The 19758-nt window shown below is 35.1% G+C and overlaps 1 long non-coding RNA gene across 2 annotated transcripts in view; it reads right to left on the bottom strand.

The window, feature by feature from the left end:
• The window catches only part of LOC110261578, a 57023-nt gene continuing 37706 nt past the window's right edge, over window positions 442–19758 (bottom strand). The window contains exons 3-5 of one of the 2 annotated variants that reach the window (XR_002345870.1): window positions 18656–18815; window positions 9768–9856; window positions 442–1973 (exon numbers count right to left, since the gene is read on the bottom strand). This is a non-coding gene — a long non-coding RNA (uncharacterized LOC110261578). The remainder of the gene's footprint in view (window positions 1974–9767; window positions 9857–18655; window positions 18816–19758) is intronic. The other variant, XR_002345869.1, reaches the window with a different exon arrangement.

Here is a 19758-nt window from a genome sequence, read left to right as displayed (position 1 = left end):
GGGTACTGCTGTGCTTGAAAGTATTTACAAAATTCATTACTGTTTCGATTATATATGTGATTTAAATCGCCTTTCTCCTTCAGAGCTGGGAAATTTCCTCTGTCATTTACTTCCTTGCATTTTGCGTATAAATTCTGACTGACTGGGATCCTTGCCATTGAATTTTCTTCTCACTGAAGGGTTTTCTCTGCTCCTGGTGGGGCAAAGTCATGACCCAGAAAAAAATTGATTCATGAATTCTCAGGGTGCAAGTAAAGAAGAGAGGAAATATGCCTTGGCTGAGCTCCGACTAGTGACAATTTAAAACCTGTAATTAGTCTGAATTCAAGCTGCAAAAGGAATCTGAATTAAAAATTCATTAATTCAAACTGATATATTAACTTTAACAAACTAGATCTCTTATTATAAAGAATCTTTTTTTTTATGAGCTGTTGTGTTCACTGTTGGAACCTAAATTTTAGTAATTTTTAAATTATTTAAAGATGGTAGAAAGACCACCAGATTGTATTGCATTGAGCCTTTTCTCTACCTTGATAAACCTAACTTTTATTGGATTTGCTTGGTGTTAACACCTCAGTCTTGGGTTTTATTTCCACCTTAGTTCTAAATTTCGTGTTTGTAAATCCCTTTTGTCCTGTGGAGCACATGTTCTTTAGCTATTTCCCCCCTGATGTTTCCAAGACCCCAAGTCCCCTGTAGCTAACTCCCTGACATTTCCATGAACCACACTGCTGAAATGTTATACAGTAATTAATGTTGATCCTAGTACACACTCAGCCTCCAGTACAAATTAGGATGGAAAAGGTTATCATAATATTTTGCTAGTCTATTTGGTAGATTTGAATTGCTCCCTGTGGGGGACAAACAAAAAAGAAAGGTGTTTTAAAGTTAGGCTTCAGGAGAAAGATCATCCAGGTAGTAATGAGTCCTTGAAAAATCACTCATATTTTAAACTTTTCATCTGAAAATAATCATCACATGTATAGACATTTTGAATCTTAAGTTAGAATCCCTCAGAACCGATGTGCAAGACTGTCAATGGATGGGCTCTGGAATACAGACTTAAAACTCTGTTATCCTTGGGTGGAGTTCAAATCCAGGTACAACCAGCAGCTGGAGCCTCTCCAACTGTCAGTAGTGTCTGAAAAACACTAAGAGACTAAATAATTTAGATTACACCATATTGACCTGTATGATTGTTTAAATGAGTAATGCAGCCACCAACTGAAAGAGGTCAACCATCTGTAGAGGAAACACCGAATTTGGTTTCATTTCCAAACAAACTTTTGAAGAGCAAATTGTTTTTTCTGTGGGAGGTAGGGGAAAGTCTGAAGACAGATTAATGGCTTCTCCTGCTAAATAAAAGTTAAAGCATCTGTCATTTATAGAATGCAACTTCAATAGAAAAGAAGTCATAAGGCATCTGGTCCAACTGCCACGTAATCAGTGGAAATGGCTCTTGTTTTGGGTGGGTTCAAAAGTAAGTGGTTTTGAGAAAGCAGTATTATTTCATTATATGCCATCATCATTCATTGGATATATGTGTGAGTACATGTGTATACGAAGGGAAAAGACTTTGGAAAGACAATCCTGAAGTTAGAATAACCACATTTTTACAGATAATGGCCAAGTGTTTGTTTTAAATGCAACACTACCTAAACCCTTATCTCTGGAGTTGCTATAAATCAGGATTTGTGATGCATACATTGTATACCCAGTTTATTTTGAGAAAAAGTACCTATTTTAACTAGATTAACACATACTGATCAAACTCTCAGTGTTCAGGCAACTCACACTGAATTAAAGACTGCAATAATTAAGTGCCCCTACCAACTTCTTCTCCAGAGCCATTACTTTCCAATGGGTTGCTTGCCAGGCAGAGTGGTTTAATTATTGGATTTCTTCTGTGATTCTCTGTTCTCCTGTCATTGGACGCTAACAGGCTTCTCCAACCTCTTCATGGTAAACAAACTCTAAAAGAGAATGACAGAGAGGAAAGAGATTAAGTTCTATGTGCCTATGAGCTCAACCACAAATTTAATGCCATGAATTAAAAATATATATATATGATATATTTATCTTTGCCATTTAGCTTTACTTTCTTTACACATGTGCCACAAACACATACACAGACACATGCATGTTCTCAAATTGCTTGAGGCCAGGTATAGATGAATGTTTAGTAAACTCTTTCCTCAGATGCTTTTGGACACATTGTCCATGGAGTTAACAAAAATTTTCTTCAATATTCCTGTTTGTATCACTAGTCATCTGTTCTGCAATAATAAAGTTTTTATCATAATAATTCACTATATTAAAGAGATACCTGCACTGCATATGTGAAATATTGAGTTTTTTAAATGCTGTCTATTTTATAATAATACTAAACCAATAAAACTTTACAACTTTGGGCAATATACATGCATTGCTATTAAAATGTAATTTTGGTTGCCACTGGTTGATAACAAATGCTAGCTGAGCATCTATTCTTTTTAAAAAACATTTTTTGAGAGACAACTGAGAGCTTGGTGCTGTGAAGAATGCAGAAATAAGTAAAATACAGGCTTCTAAAAATTTTTCTAATGTGATAAAATGAAAAAAAAATCTGTTGATTTATGCTAGTCTCAATTCTAAGAACTAGACCAGAACACACAGCCATAATGATATAAGTCCCTGTACCATGTTTTCATGTTGTGACTTTTATGAGTAAGCACAGGTTCTCCTCCCTTTTTCTCTCTCTCTCTCACACACACACAGAGGAAGCTTTACTTATTCCTTATCTGAGCCAAGTTAAGTAAAGAGAATAAGGAGAAGTAGGACTTCTTTTGGTCTTTCTTTGCATCTGCTTGTGAGTCCTGCATGCCACCAATATTTCCTATCCCTACCTCCCCCACATCTCAGAAGTGAAGGTTACAAAGGATGGTAATTAGTAAAATATGACCCAATTAATTGATATGTTCTGAGTAGAGGCCACTAATAATGGATATCTCCTTTGTGTCAAAGACATACCAGGAAAAGATGAAAAACTGTAGTGGCTAGTTGCTAAGAAAAGACAAAGTTCAAGTATTTTGTTCACTTTTCCAACAGAATGTACCAGTTACCTTGACATAACTTGATACTTTAATGTCTACTTATTTATCTTTGGTGCAAACATTTTTATGTCATCTATCACAATATTTACTAGAGGAAATAGAAATTTAAAAAAAAATTCCAATATGGTATTCCTCAAATGTGCTGTATTTCCAAATATTTTCTGGTCTGAAAACAAAATCTTATTTTGTTTGAATACTGCTCATATAATCAATCATTGTTTATTTCAATATAAATGAAGTCCTTACTTCATACCAAACACTGAACTAAATCCTGAAGATACCTCACAGGAGAAAAAAACCTGGGGATACAGGAGTAAATAAACACACAGTCCCTGCTCTCATGGAGCTTACATACTAGCTGAAATTATGAAAACTATTAATTTCCTTTAAGTGAGGAAAAGACCATTTTTTTAGGAAAAATAGAGAGTTTGGGGATATAAATAATCTAGATAAATACTGTCCAATATGACAGCCATTAGCTACATGTGGAAATAAGGATGTTGTATATTTTCAGTAGAATATGATCTGACTTTATTCAAAGATCACTATGGCTTCTCCATTGAGAACAGAACAATCCTGGTTTATGCAACTTATCTTGGGATAATTATTAATAATGCCCTGTTTCACCCTCAAAGATTTGAGTGACAAATATATGGTTACCCTATATTCTGAGGCTATGAAGGAGACCTAGTGAGATATTGATCTAGGCAACCTGGATAAAGATGAAATATTAGTGAGATAGAGCATACTATGCACAGGGAATTGCTATTTTTATTACAGAATCCTATGTCTCATTTTTCTCTCTTCTTTTTATTTGTAATTGTGGTGGAATACACATAACATAAAAATCTTCATTTTGACCACTTTTACCTATGCAATTAAGTGGCATTAAGTACATTCACATTATTGTGCAACCATCACCACCATCCATCTGTAAAACTCTTTTCATTGTGTAGAACTCAAACTTTGTATCCATTAAACAATAGCTCCCATTCCCCTCCCCCCAAGCCCTTGGCAACCACCATTCTACTTTCTGTTCTATGAATCTGACTACACTAGGCACCTCATGTAAATGGAATCATACAGTATTAATCTTTTTGTGACTGGCTTATTTTACTTAGCGTAATATCCTTAAGGTTCATTTGTATTACAGTCTGTGTCAGAATTTCCTCCCTTTTTAAGGCTGAATAATATCCCATTGAATGTATATAGCACATTTTGTTTATTCAATGATGAACACTTGGGTTACATCCACCTTTTGGCTATTGTGACTAAGCCTGCTAGGAATATGGGTGCGCAAATATTTCTTCAAGACCCTACTATCATTTCTTTTGTGTATATACTCAGAAATGAAATTGCTGAATCACATAGTAATTTAACTTTTAATATTTTGAGAAAACATCATATAGTTTTCCAAAGTCTGCATCATTTTATGTTTCTACCAACAGTGCACAAGTATTCTAATTCCTTCACGTCATTACCAAAACTTGTTATTTCCTAGGGTTTTCTGATAGGGGCCATCCTGATGGATGTGAGGTAGAATCCTGTGTTTCTTATAACGCAATTTGCATTTCTAGATTCAACGTGGTGTATTTTCCCAGAGTGTCAAATTATGGCAAAGTGTTGGATACAACACATTTTCATAGTAAAACAAATAGATTTTTGTGAAATTGAAAATATTCTGCATACAAATTTCTCATATATATTTGTAAGATCAAAGTTTCACATGATATTTCAGCCCCAGCATGGTCTCCATGGACTTTATTCTTCTCTCGTATTCGAGGTGATGGGGAGAAGAGAAGAGATTGTGAACCAGGGAGAAATCTATTCTAAATAATACTCACACTCTTTAATGTTAACTAATATTTGAGTCTATGGTTGACAAAATGTGTGAAACACCTGATATGACTTTCAGTCTTTTTTCTTGAGGCTGGAAATGGCTGGCATATTAGCTGCCAATAACTGTGAAGATCCACAAATAATTTGAGAACTATACATTTGCTAATCTTTTCAGTCTAATACCTCCCCTATTTTTGTTTATCAGAGTAACAAATAATTATTAATATGTTCTAATTTCATTATTTTTTTGAGAAGCCACATTACAAAGTAGTCAAAAATAATAGCCTCTGAAAACTACCTAGATTTTAATTTCAGCTCATCTACTTGCTAGCTGGGTGGTCTGAATGACCTCAGACTACTTACTTATTCTCTGTGCCTTAGTTACCTCACCTTCAAGATCCCAATACATGTAAAGCAGTTTTAATAGGACTTCAAAAATATTGGTTATTTTATTATTATTTCAGTTTAAATTTTATTTAAATAAATATATATATAAATACATACATATATTTCAACCAAAAGAATGAATGTGTACTTTCTGACTCATTAACATAACCATATTCACTATGGTGATTAATAACTACTTAATAACTACTATATCCACTAGTGGATCACTGTGCAAGTAAAGATAAAGATAAAACAAATTGATATAGAAATACTCCAGGTTTGTCAAAGGATTTGTCTCAGTTGGAAAATTCATTTCAACTGGTTTGACTTAGCATTGCTAGAAATTATGCTGACTGAGAGAACATTTCATTTGATTCACTCGCTCTAAGTACCACTGATACAATCAACTGAAGTGCTTGCTTCATCTAGAAATGGGCTACTGTATAGATATTTCATATTGCTGTATTACCCATGAAGCTACAAAAACAGTCTGTAACTGCCTAATCCAATGCATTAGCGCCTGACTATCAAAATGCATTTCAGCTCCAAAATCATCATGATACTTCCCAATGTATACATCCAAAAGTCACTGACGCTAGACAAATAAATGGCTATAATAATTCATCTCCCTATTGTAAGATAGCCCACAGCTACTCATTCATTTCCACAAGAGGACAATGTGTCATTATTATCAAAATATGAATGTAAGGCTATGTTCAGAATGACTACATTTGAATTTAACTAAGAGCTTACTAATGAGGTAAATATTGTTTTTATGGATATATACTTATTTTTTGATATTCAGTAGTAGTAGTCCTAGACATGCCCTTAACTGAAACGATTTCGCTAGTGAAAAAGATAGCTACAATAAATCATTTTCCCCAAATTGAAAGATAAAAATAAAATTTTAAGCCTTATGCAATCAAATGAGGGGGGAACAAGCTACAAACAAAAAAAAAATGCATTAATGTTGTCTTTTATATTTACCTACATAATTATCTTTATGGGTGCTATTTTTTCTTATAAATTTAAGTTATTGTTTAGCATCCATTCATTTCTGTCTAAAGGTCTTCCTTTGGTATTCTTTTAGGGTGGGTCTGCTAGCAATAAATTCTCTCAGTTAATTTCTCCTTCATTAGTGAAGGATAGCTCTGGTGGATATACACTTCTTGGTTGACAGTGTTTTTCTTTCAGCACCTTGAATAGGTCATTCCTCTTAAGATTCCTGTTAATCTTACTGTGGACCCACTGTACATGAAGAATAACTTCTTTGTGTCTTTAAAGATTCATTCTTTGTTTTTGGCTTTTGACAGTTTGATTATGTGTCTGCATGTGGATCTTTTTAAGTTTATGTTCCTTGGATTTCACTGAGCTCCTTGGGTATACAGATGTTTGGGAAGTTTGTGCTAAGTTTATTTACAAATATTCTTTTTGCTTCTCTCTTTCTCTCCTCTCCTTATGGAACTACAATTATGTGTATATTTTTCATTCTTTTTTTTCTGTTCTTTAGGTTGGAAAATCTCAATTGACCTATATGTAAGTTCACTGGCTTTCATTTCTGCTTTCCCAAATTTGCTACTGAGCCCATCAGTGAAACTGAAATTTTTCATTTCAGTTATTGTACTTTTAGATTTTTTTTTTTTTTTTGCCTTTTTAGAGCCACACCCACAGCATATGGAAATTCCCAGGATACGGGTTGAATCAGAGTTGCAGCTGTTGGCCTATGCCACAGCCATAGCAATGCCACATCCTATGCCACAGCTCACAGCAACACCAGATCCCTAACCCACTGAGAAAGGCCAGGGATTGAACCCACATCCTCATGGATGCTAGTGGGTTCTTAACCTGCTGAGCCCATAATGGGACCTCCCAATTCCAGAATTTCTAATTGTGTCTTTTTTATAATCTCTATATTTTGCTGATATTTTGTGAGACACAATTCTAGTACTTTTTTTATTCTTTAGATATGGTTTCCTGTAGATTTTTGGACATGTTTTAAATTGCTGATTTAAAGTCTTTGTACAGTTAAGTCCAACACTTGGACTACTTCAGGGGTAGTTTCTATTGATTACCTTTATTCCTGTGATGGACCATATTTTCTTGTTTCTTCACATGCCACACTTTGTTGTTGTTGTTGAAAACTAGACCTTTAAAAAAATATAATATAAAATTCTGGAAATCAAATTCCCAACCCAAGGGTTCACTGTGGCTTCTGGTGTTATTATTTCTTTATTTAAAGGCTTTTCTGAACTATTTGTAATTTTGGAAAGTCTGTGTTCTTCATTGCATGTAATCACTGAAGCCACTGCCTAGTCAGCTTAGTAGGTGGCTAATGATTGGAGAGATAGTTCCTTAAATTCTTTTTTTTTTTTTTTGTCTTTTTGCCATTTCTGGGGCCACTCTCGGGGCATATGGAGGTTCCCAGGCTAGGGGTCTCATCGGAGCTAGAGCTGCCAGCCTATGCCAGAGCCACAGCAATGCAGGATCCGAGTCGCATCTGCAACCTACACCACAGCTCACGGCAACGCGGATCGTTAACCCACTGAGCAAGGGCAGGGATCAAACTTGCAACCTCAGAGTTCCTAGTCGGATTCGTTAACCACTGCCGCATGATGGGAACTCCTTAAATTCTTGAAAAATATAAGCTTTCCATTCTTTGTTGAGGCATCCATTCAATGTCCAGGTAGTCAGTTTACATCACTGCTTTAGCCTTCATCTCCTGCCTTCAAGAACCTCAGAGTCAACCAGAGGCAAGCACTCAGGGATCTGCTGGGTAGTCACACAGTCCTGGGCATGTGCACAGCTCTGTGTATGCATGATCTTCTAGATTCCTAGGAATACGTAGGAGCTTTTCAAAGTCCCCTATGGATACCTCATTCCTTTGCATATTTGGGGGCAACATCCTGTTTGCTCCAATTGTTATTGCTGCCTTAGATAGGAGTAATGTTTTTAAAAATTGGAATTGATAGTTTTCTCTCGGGGAAAAATGCTGTTTTTATTACATGATCTCTGAGTTGGGTCAAGTAAATGTATGCTCTGCAAGTGGAAATTTCCAGAGATTTACTGAACAAGTCAAATGATATCAATTCTCTGAGAATGGGGCTTTTAAAAAGTTCCAACCCATTGTGATCCTTCCAGTGGCTGCTAAGCTGATTATTTTCATTATGATTATGGGGCTGCTGGTTTGCAAGGCTACTACAGAGCTAGGGAGAAGGTGGTAGATCAGGGCAGGTTAAAATACCACAAACCTTGCTGTTCTTAAGTGAGATTCAACCATTTTTCTTGAATAAATGCTCCTTCAATAATTGTAGATTTGAGGTATTTTCCAGAGTTCTGAAAAATTATTTTGATTATTTTGCCAATATTCTCATTTCTTCACATTTTTTGTACATTTTTGAAGTTCCTTACTCTGCCATTCCTGTTGATGTCCAGGCACAGCCCTTGACATTTAAACACCAAGTTATTTATCACCTTTAAAGAAAATTTCAATAGATGATTTGGAATGTTTACCTCTTTAATTCCTCTTAGCCTAACTCAAGTAATCATTATTAAGGCCCTTTGGGTCCTAGAGCCTGTGAGTATCTGGCTAATATGCTCTAGGTCCAGTGGACTGATTCAAATTAAAAACAGATAAAACAGTGTAATTATTAATAATCCATGACTAATTAAAGAGGCACCATTGATCCAGAGAAATGACCTTTTGTTTTATTATTAATGTTAGTATCAGCCACAAGGTGTTGCAACTGGTGACTTGAGAGAGGAGATTACCTCAGGTAAATTAAAAACACACCAGAGATAGCACTTCTTAATTAATTATTGTAACCCAGAGTTTTGGGGGGCAGTTCAGTCCAGAAGGAAAGAAAAGAAAGACCTGTTGAATCACTGGGATTCTTGAGTAGATGTGCTAGGAAATTTGCAGAGCACTCTATGTTCAAAAGTATTGCCTCTTTTCTCCCCTCAACTATGTTTACAATGAAAGTTATTCCCTTATTACAAAATGTTTTAAGTAGCACTACAGAAATGTCATAGAACAGGCTGAATTATCCTTGGCCTGTCTCTTCAAATCTTTCCATTTTACAAGTCCTTACCTTGTTATTGCTAATTTATAACATCTCTAATATCAATTCTACTAAAACTGAAATTTGTGTTGCCAATATTAAACAATCCAATCAAGTATTTAATTTCCTAGAAATAAGTATAACTTTTGCTTGTTTAGCTGGTGATTTTTGGCATAATTCAAAGTCAAACATTTCAGAGGTATAAAACTGAGCACCCTCATGGCTGAGGTAGATGGCTTACTCAAAGTTTAAGGATAAAATGATTTTTCCTATACTCTTTGATCTACAACCATAAATTTTCATGCAAATACATTTTCGGGAATTTGAGTAGCTTGTAATCTGCTGCTAAAAGAAAAGGACTATCCCTGAAGTTTGGCATCTTTCAATTTACCTCTGTGTAGGAGGGAGTGTCTCTCTACAAATAGAATTCAGTCTGACTTCCTTAAGGTATAACAGCATGTGGAACTCACAGCCAGTCATCTGCAACAATAGGAGTGCTCAATTAGATGGTGCTAATTATGTGTCATATATGTATTTAATCCTTGTGTAACCTTATGGTACTCCCTATTGTTAATCCCATTTTGTAGAAGAAGATGCTAACCCAGTAAGGTCCTACAACTGAAGAGAGTGGATTTTGCATTTGGACCTTAACAGTTTGTTTCTACAACAGTACTTTATACTGCTACATTAAGCATGGGAGAGATAGGTAAGTTTGTTCCTAATACAGAAGTTACATTAAAATGTATTTTATTAGCGATGTAATTCTCAGTAGAGAGGACACATTTCCATATCCAGTTTCTATTCAGAAGTTCAAAGTAGTAGTACACACCCAAAGAAAAGAGACTATTTAGAGGAATGTGTGGATTGTTTGTCTAATAGGCTGAGAACTACCTCATAGCAAACTAAATCAGAAAGCAGTAAACTTAGACCACATTATCTAAGCCCCTGACTGTAATATATGTACTAAGTAATTTATAAGTTATTTATTAAAAATTCAAATGAAAATCAATAAAAATAATTTACAAATTACCAGGATTCTGCTTTTGATTTTTACCAGCGGTGTAGTAGGAAAAACTATATAAAACTATCTTTGGAAATGCCTTCTACATATTTTGTTAAATGTCCCTTATACATTTGTTTTTAGAATTTACTACCAAAAAAAGTCTTCCTTTGAAGAAGCAACCTATATCTTTTACAAGATAATAAGAGTTATGAAATCCATCCTCCTTCCCTTGTTATTAGCTGCCAGGAATCTCTGAGCTAAGTGTAGGACTTAATCACAGTTAATGTATTTGCTCCTGAAAATGTGTATTTTCTACCCTTAGAAAAATGTTTCTTTCTCTATTATAAAAGCATTTTTGTATATACATGTTTTTCATAAGTTTCTCTAAGCCCATTCTAGAAACAAGCAAGTGGTTCTTTTTAATACCTTTTGAGAAAATGTCTTTCTCAAAATTAAAGTGAAAATCCCTGTTGTTATCATTGTCTCCCTGTGAACTAACACTGAAGTTCTTTAAAAGCCACAAATAATAATTTCAAAAGGATCATTAGTGATAATTTGAAATCTCATTTAATATCATATCAACAAAACTAGGGGAAATGGGACTGATGATTTTTAGACTTATTATTTCTGGAAGCTACCACTTTCAACCACACAAAGGAAGAAGTAGCTATGGTCTACTCTTCATTTTAATCTTCCACTAGACGTCAATTAATATTCTCCACACAGTTTGATATTTGAGTGTTTCATGGGCTACTTGGTCTAATGGTAGAACTATACTGGAAATGCCCCACCACTCTATCTGGTGGTATGGCAATTGCCCCTGTCCCATGAATTAAGTTAAAAACTTGTAGGCCATGGCTCATTTTATAAAATGGTAACTTCTATTTCTTTGTGTATTTATATGGGTGTATTAAAAGATAGGGATAGATACTATCTTCAGTATAATTGTCTCTTCCATTTTGGAAAAGAATGAGAATTCGATTAACTTAAATTCTTTGTACTTCTTGCTCTTGTTATGCTTGTTCTTATTTTAAGAAAATAGTCTATTAGTGTCAAGTATTCATGTTATTTCAATTTCTACGCCAGATCCTCATAATATTGATTGCATTCTTTCCTTTCTCACCTCCTTTACCCACCTCAGATTGGAATTTTCATGATTTTCTCTCTGCTATTACAGTGTTTGGCTTGTATGTCTATTTGTAAATACTACTGACAGAAGGATTTTGTGGAGTGGATTGTACAATATAATTTTCCCTTACTTAATATAAATGGTGAGGCTCTCTCATCCTTAACTAGGAAATAAGGTTCTAGCAGTCATGTGGTTTAGCAGTTAAGAGCATCTGGTCTACAGCTAGACTGTGTGGGTCCATAATATGGCATATCATTCACTTCTTCTCAATATCCTCATCTGTAAGAGTGGTAATAATTGGACATACCTCACAGTGTGTCAAGACAACAAATTAGCTAACTCATGTAGAGTACTTATTGCTTCCACACATTAAGCTTTAGCAATGCAAATAAAGAGGAAACAGAAATTTTGACTGAGAAATTAAGAAAGTCCTGGTTAAAAGAGTAAGAAATTTTTAAGTTAGAATTTGATATATAGAATTTCATTAGTATTTTATAGATCAGTGAGTTGTAGTAATATATCAAAATGTATTTTATAAGTTTTCAGAAACACTTTTGTGATATGAGATAGTATAAATCTTGAAAAAAATCCTGGCTAATTTTATCAGATTAATTATTCTTATTTCACTAATTACACAATTTTGGAAAATATTGTTTCGTAGCTGATATGAAAGAAAAATAACTTTTACCTCAGTTTTATCTCTCCTATGAGATTTATCCTAGAATACTTTTTAAAAAAACTTCATTCTCATAATTTGGGCAGAAATTTAGATTCTGGGGTAATCAACTATCTTAATAACAGGTCACTGAGCCTTCAGAGTCTAGGGTTGAAAAACATATTTGTGTCTCTTTTGTAAAACAAAATTAAACACACATTTACGAGTCATTTAACATACTACAAGCAATTCTTCATTCACCTATCTAGTACATGTTCTGATAATTAATCAGTAAAGTTTTACTCCATGTCAAGAGCAATCATAACTTAAAAGTCAAGCATTTAACTTTCTATCTTCGAGTCTTTATTTGGATCTTGATATTTTCAATTTTAAAGTAAACCTAAATCAAAATTTAAAAATTGAGAACAAAGAACCAAATATTTATTGCCAAAATTCTTTCTCCAAAATATCCCTTTTAATCTTCCTTATAAACAATGTACTTTATTAATCAGCCAAAGATTTTTGATTAACTAAGCATTAGTCAGTTTTGAGTTTTAGATTTTCTAAAATAGCCTTTGTAAAGTAAAAATAATCATCCATTATCATGAAAAAAAAGAATTTTAAGTTAACTTTCTCCCATATCTACTCATTCTAAGAACTAAAGAAGTCAATATAAATCTTGGTAGTGGAAACATGAGTTATCACTTTATGATCCTTTATCCTTTTGTGTTCTTAAAAATATTCAAGATCTGCCAAGATATGGAAGTAATCTAAGTGCCTACCAATGGCTAAAGAGGCAAAGACGATGAGGTGTCATACACAATGGAACATGAAACAGCCATAAAAAATAATGAAATCTTGCCATTTGAGATAATATAAATGGACTAAGAGGGTATTATGTTAAATGAAATGTCAGACAGAAAAAGACAAATATTGTGTGATTTCATTTAAATGTAGAATCTAAAAAAACCAAAAACAATAACAAAAAAAAAAAACAAGCAAACACAAAAAAACAGAGTTATAGCTACAGAGAACAAACAGATGGCTGCCAGAAGAGAGGCAGGGGAGGAAAGAAATAGGTGAGGGAGATTAAGCAGAACAAACTTCCAGTTGCAAAGTAAATGAGTCACAGGTGTGAAATGTACAGTGTGGGGAATACACTGACATAAGTAGATTTACTGTGGTGATCATTTTGAAATGTATAGAAATAGTGATCACTATGTCATGTAACAGGAAATAACAGTGTTTTAGGTCAATTATATTTCAAAAACAAACTAATAGAAAAAGAGATTAGATTGGTGGTTATCAGAGGCAAGGGGTAAGGGAAGGAAGTCCTTAGATTATGAACAAAATAAAATAAATAAATATATATATATTCATAATCTAAAGTTTTTAACGTTGGGGGAAAGCCAATTTAGTACTGTAATTAAAAAATTCTTAAACGTAGTAAACTACATAATAATCCTCACACAATGAAAGATTATGAGATTTTTATTTAACATATGTTATTATCATCCATTATATTTGTTCACTAAACATGAAAAAGGTCAGAAAAAGAAATAACTTCATGACAATTTAAAAACCCGTATCCATGACAGATTTTTCTTTAAAGAGTATAAGCCTTGGCATTCACAATATACCACCTTATGAGCCTTCCACAGAACCTCAGTTAGATTTTATCACATTTAATATGGAGCTTGAGTGATTGTCTCAACAGTCAAAAATGCATTTGAGGGAGTTCCCATCATGGCACAGTGGTTAACGAATCCGACTAGGAACGATGAGGTTGCAGGTTCGATCCCTGGCCTTGCTCAGTGGGTTGAGGATCCAGCGTTGCCGTGAGCTGTGGTGTAGGTTGTAGACGTAGCTCAGATCCCGCATTGCTGTGGCTCTGGTGTGGGCCGGTGGCTACAGCTCCGATTAGACCCCTAGCCTGGGAACCTCCATATGCCGCAAGAGCAGCCCTAGAAAAGGCAAAAAAACAAAAAGACAAAAAAAAAAATGCATTTGAAATTTAGACTGTGCATTACACATCAGCAGTAGGTGTTTCCATATTTAAAAATAAAAATAATAAAATTGTGATTTCTTTTAGTTTCTCTTAGCAATGATGGAGGATGCACCCATGTGAGTTGGTATGGAATTAATGACAGGCTGCTTTAATGTACACTTTTTAACCAAAGATTTTAAAGGACTATGAGATTATCGGATATTAAGGGAATTTCAGGGATTGATTTTTGAAAGTCATTTAAATTAACAACAAATAGAAAGTTTTCTTTTGAAAACTTTTTAATAGCTGGGTCCAATTGGATGAAAAATACCAACACAAAAGGGGTTTATTTTTTATACTAATATAGAAGATTGAAAAACAGATGATACTGAGTTCTAAAAGAACATGCTAATTTATCTTCATAAAACGTGAAGTGGACAGGCTGATTAGTGAACTGATTAGTTAATTTCTTTAAATTTTGAGTTCTTTCCCACAAATATGTTAAAATTGTGAAAGAAGGCTGGAGACAATAAGCTAGACATGTTTGAAGAGACTGACAATTTAAATATGAATAAGGCACTATCACTCAATAACAAGGCAAATGACAGTAAGAAATACAATAAAAAAATGCCAGGATTTGAGATATCTTAAGAATATACCATAGAGATATGTACGATTGTGAATAAATATGCCTGTGAAAACAATATACCTATGCTTTTTCAAAAATAATTTATATAAAATACTTTCATGTCAAATTCATGTCAAACAATATTAGATATTTTTAAATAGTCTCTCAACATTGAAAAAAGTAACAATCATATATTCTACACTATTTTCTTCTAGTGTGCTTGCACATTAAAATAGCTTTCATTTCCATGGGTAAGAGAATTGAGATTGTTTATACATACATGCAATATTCATAATTACATAAGCACATATATGTGTGATAAATTAGTCAATACATACCAGTGAAATGACAGTCTATTAGAAAAAATCCTGTACAATAAGAATTGCTATTTATTCCCCAAATTGTGGGTAAATAGCAACAGCCTGTGGTCATTTCTGATGTTGCAGTTTTCCTCCTTATTTACTTTAAGTATAAATGTAATGTTTAAGCATTTGTTTTAAGTATTACTTACAGTATTATAGTATTCATTTACAATAAGAATTCCTTTAGTACCTGTGCTAAGAGCTATGAAATGCCCTCTACCCATATCCTCATCCCCACAAAGCACCAATTTCAGGAAGTAAAATCTGGAAGTGAAAAATCAGATTGGCTAGTTTTTGTCTCTTTTGGAAGGGGGTTGCTACCTTCCACCAAAAAACACAGCAAACTCTAAATCTTGCAGACATTGATATACTCTACCATCCAATTCACATCCTGAGCTGACTCTAAGGATGAGTCAAATCTCAATCATAGTAAAGAATTTAGATTTGTGTGCTCAAGACAGTGAAATGCCATTAGAAAGTACTAAGTGGGAGAGGGTGAAATAGCATTTTTAAAACACTGTCAGTGCTCCACATGGATTAGTGTGGAGAGATAGAGGTTGGTGAAGAAGTCTGTTTTAGTACTCCAGGTGAGAGATGAGGGTGGCTTCACCAAAGGAGGTGGCAGCAAAGATGGTGCAGGATGGACAGACTCAGGACACATTAAAAATAATTCTCAAGGGCCTTTTGATGGATTAAAAGTGGGGCTAGTGAATCAAGAATGAATACTAGGTTTTTTATTTAAGTAGCAATGTCATGAGATAAGGAAGACTGAAGACAAACAGGTCAGAGTTATTAAGAGTTCTGCTTCAGACATAAGTTGGAGGTACCTGTTAACCATCCCTGTGGAGACACAAGAGGTGATCAGAATTGCAGATCTAGAGTTCCCAAGCTGAGGAAATCCAGCAGAAGGTTAATCATTTGAAAGGCATCAGCATATACATGACTCATGCTTTGAGCCTACAGTCATTCATCTATCTAACAAATACTGAGCACGTAACCAGGTACTGTCCTAAGTGTTAACAATACAATGCTGAAAAATTTCAGATTAAAAATTCTTGCTCTAATGGGGCTAACACTCTACGAAGAGATACCCTAGAAATAAAATGTGGAAGGCAAGAAGAGGATCCAGGACTGATCTCTGGGGCAAACTGCCTGGACTGGATAACAGAACAAGGAGAAGCCCACAGGGAAAAAAGTGGGAAAGCTGCCTAGAGAGGAAGATAAACCAGAAGACTGAGGTGTCACAGAAGCCAAGAGAAAAAGTGGCTCATCTATTTGAATTCTTTTTAAACAACTGTTCAACTCTGTAAATGTCTGCTGAGTTGTGGGAAAAGATTAAAAATATAAAATGAGAAAGTTCCCGTCATGGCTCAGCAGTTAACGAGCCCAACTAGTATCCATGAGGATGTGGGTTCCATCCCTGACCTTGTTCAGTGGGTTAAGGGTCTGGCATTGCCATGAGCTGTAGGTCACAGACTTGACTCAGATCCCACATTGCTGTGGCTGTGGTGTAGGCTGGCCCCTGCAGCTCTGATTCGACCCCTAGCCTGGGAACCTCCATATGCTGCAAGTATATCTAAAAAGATATATATATATATAATGATTAATTGATAAGGAGATTGGTTGTATCCTCAAGACTTACTGAAATGGAAGATGGAATCTGTATTTAAAGTGAACCAAGGCAAAAATGTGAAGGAAGGGTAACAAACTGGAGGCAATTTAAGTGTGGACTTTTGGTCAATTTTTCTATCAAGGGACGGTGCAAAGTAGTCAAGTGGCTGGGGGACAAGTGGTCCATGATGTCAGAAAGCACTTACCAGAGTGTATGACACATAGTTAATACTCGATAAACACTACACATTATTGTTGATGATGAGTGAGATTTTAATTTAATAGTTTGGAATAAAAAATAATTTATTGACAAGAGGGTTGTCAATGAATTGAAAGGTATGTATTTTTCTACTGGAAATCTTAAAAGTAGTTCAGATTAGATAAAGCCTGAATTCACAAATGAATAAATATAGATTAGCAATAAAGACATATAGGTAATATTGCCAATCTATTAAATTGGAATTTTTCAGAAGTGTAATATTCAATTTTGGTAAAAGAGCAAGGATTTGAATCTTAAATTGAATTTATAGGAATATAACCTTTCTGAAAAATAAATTCACATGTATTAAAAGGCTTAAAATGTGCTTGCTTTTAGTTTTGTTTATTTTTCCCATGGATCTCATTATAGTATGTGCGAGCCTATATATATATATAGGCCTATATATATATACACCTTTTTTTTTCTTTTGCTTTTTAGGGTCACACCCACAGCATATGGAAATTCCTAGGCAAGGTGTTGAATTGGAGCTACAGCTGCTGCCCTATACCATAGCCACAGCAATGCCAGATCTGAGCCGTGTCTGTGACCTACACCACAGCTCACGGCAACTCCGGATCCCCGACCCACTGACCAAGGCCAGGGATCAAACCTGCAACCACAAAGGGAACTCCATCATTATAGTATATTTAATGGAAGATTCAATTTAAAGTTAAAGAAACACAGAAGTCAGACATTTTTTAAAAAAGAAACTAGGAGCATATATTTTCTGTAAGTAGCATTTTCTGTAAGTCTAATGTGGGACTATGTGCATAAATTTGGTGAAATACCTATCCATTCAGACTTCTTATTTTTTCACCTCCATGCTAATAGTTGTAAAGCTCTATACTTAATGCCAGCCTTCAGGACTAGCCAGAGTTTTCGGTAAGGGGTAAGCCAGCTATTCACCTTTTTAGTCAGGTAAGCACCTAGGAGCACAAATACCTGGGCACCAGTCTCTGGGTTGATTTTGCTTGTTTTGCCTATTTTCTGCAACAATGCCAGGTTAATAGTCATATCATATTCATCAGAGTATTTAATGGATAGGGATCCGTTTTCCCAAATAGTCCCTGGCTCCCTTTTAGCAACCCTGTTCTTAGACCAGTACAGTTCAAATCCAGGCTGCTTGTGTGGGGCTCAGAGAACCATAGCAAATAATTTTGACTTGCATGAAATTTGGTGGCACTGGAATATAGTCAGCAACACTCCAGGAAAGGTAGACTCTCTCCAACCACAAAGGACCACAAAAATGGTCCAGTGTCTTGGAAGATCACTCTGACATGATGGGGATCACTGCTGATCCTGTAAAACTAGATTTTTCAAACTTCCATTGACTAGAGGCAGGGTCTACTCCACAAGGCAGTGTCATTATATTTTCCTCTTGAAACTGAATTTTTACGCCAGCCCATGATATTTAGTTTAGCACTTTACAGGCTTGAAACATTTTTATTATTTCATATGAGTTTTAATGTTATTCCCATTTCAGATACTGGGAAACTGAGATTAAGAGACAGCATTCCCTATGCGATAGTAAGACTGCTTCCTAAGTCGTCCTTAACCACCATGAGCAAAATCCCCAACTGTGGCATAAGACGTGGAAGAAAGGCTACAAAGCATGAGTGGGTATGAGGGTGTTGCATCAACTTACCTCTGCCCTTTAAAGGCCTTTGGGAATACACGGGCAAGGCTATCTTTGCACTAGCTGCTTCTTACATATGGCCCAAAGCATGCTTCCGGCATCAGTGTCTTTGGAAGAGGTGTGAAAAAACTTCTCTCTGAGTCCAGGAGAGTGGGCTGTTCAAATCCTCCTGGAGACAAAAGAAAGAATTGGTTCCAGTGCCTTTTTCAATCCTAACAGCTTTCAGATGACACATTGGGCGTCATTTATACAGACTTGAATATACCCAAAAGCATTCCTCGCCAAGCCTTCCCACAGTCTACACGAGCCAATGCAGATCACTTTATTTAAAAAGGTTATATGTTATGTAAAACCCACACAACTAGCTGTCTTAGATTTTTCTCTACCCCTCCTTGGACTTCTGTGAGGTTTCCTCCATATTTTCCACTTTTAACTATAGACTAACTGATTTATCATCACCCATAGAGCAATGTTCACTTTAATACCCCACCTTCCAAAGGTACCAGCCATTGAGAGTTCTGCTCAGTTCATCAATAAAACCTACTATTTGGAAGTAGTTTCCTTGCCAGTTGACAGCAAACTTATTTAAAAAGGCGATGCTCCTGGGAATCTTTTTTTTTTTTTTTTGTAGACTAGTAAATCAAACCTATATACTGTGCAGCTTATGCTCAAAATGTTGCTTTTTTTCTGGCAGGAAACTCTCAGGGTCATCTTTGAATCTCTCCCTTGACCTATGGGTTAACTGTAGTTAACCTCCTGCTATAGGTGGATGCTTCAGCAAAATGTGTTTTCCTAGTAGTTCTTCTTAGCAATTAGAAAGTCTGTCTTACATATTTATAAAGGTAAACACTCTACTCAGTATGTTCTAGCACCAAAAGGTACTATAAACACCTGCAGTGACATATTGGGAATGGGGAGATATTGCTGGACATTTCTAGACCAAAGGTCCTACTTCCCTGAAAGCCCTTGGAGGGCACTCTTACCTCCTACCTGTAAGTAAGTTGGAAAATCAGATTTTATTCTGACTTAACTATTATCATAGCTACTGTTTTAATTGTGTATAATGCCTTTCATTCTGTGGCAGAAACAAATGGCTTACTTTATATTTTTTG

This window comes from Sus scrofa, chromosome 7 (assembly GCF_000003025.6).
Source record: "Sus scrofa isolate TJ Tabasco breed Duroc chromosome 7, Sscrofa11.1, whole genome shotgun sequence".
Lineage (NCBI taxonomy): Eukaryota > Metazoa > Chordata > Mammalia > Artiodactyla > Suidae > Sus > Sus scrofa.
The sequence above is the reverse complement of the archived record's forward strand: the minus strand, read 5'-3'. Positions and strand labels throughout refer to the sequence as shown.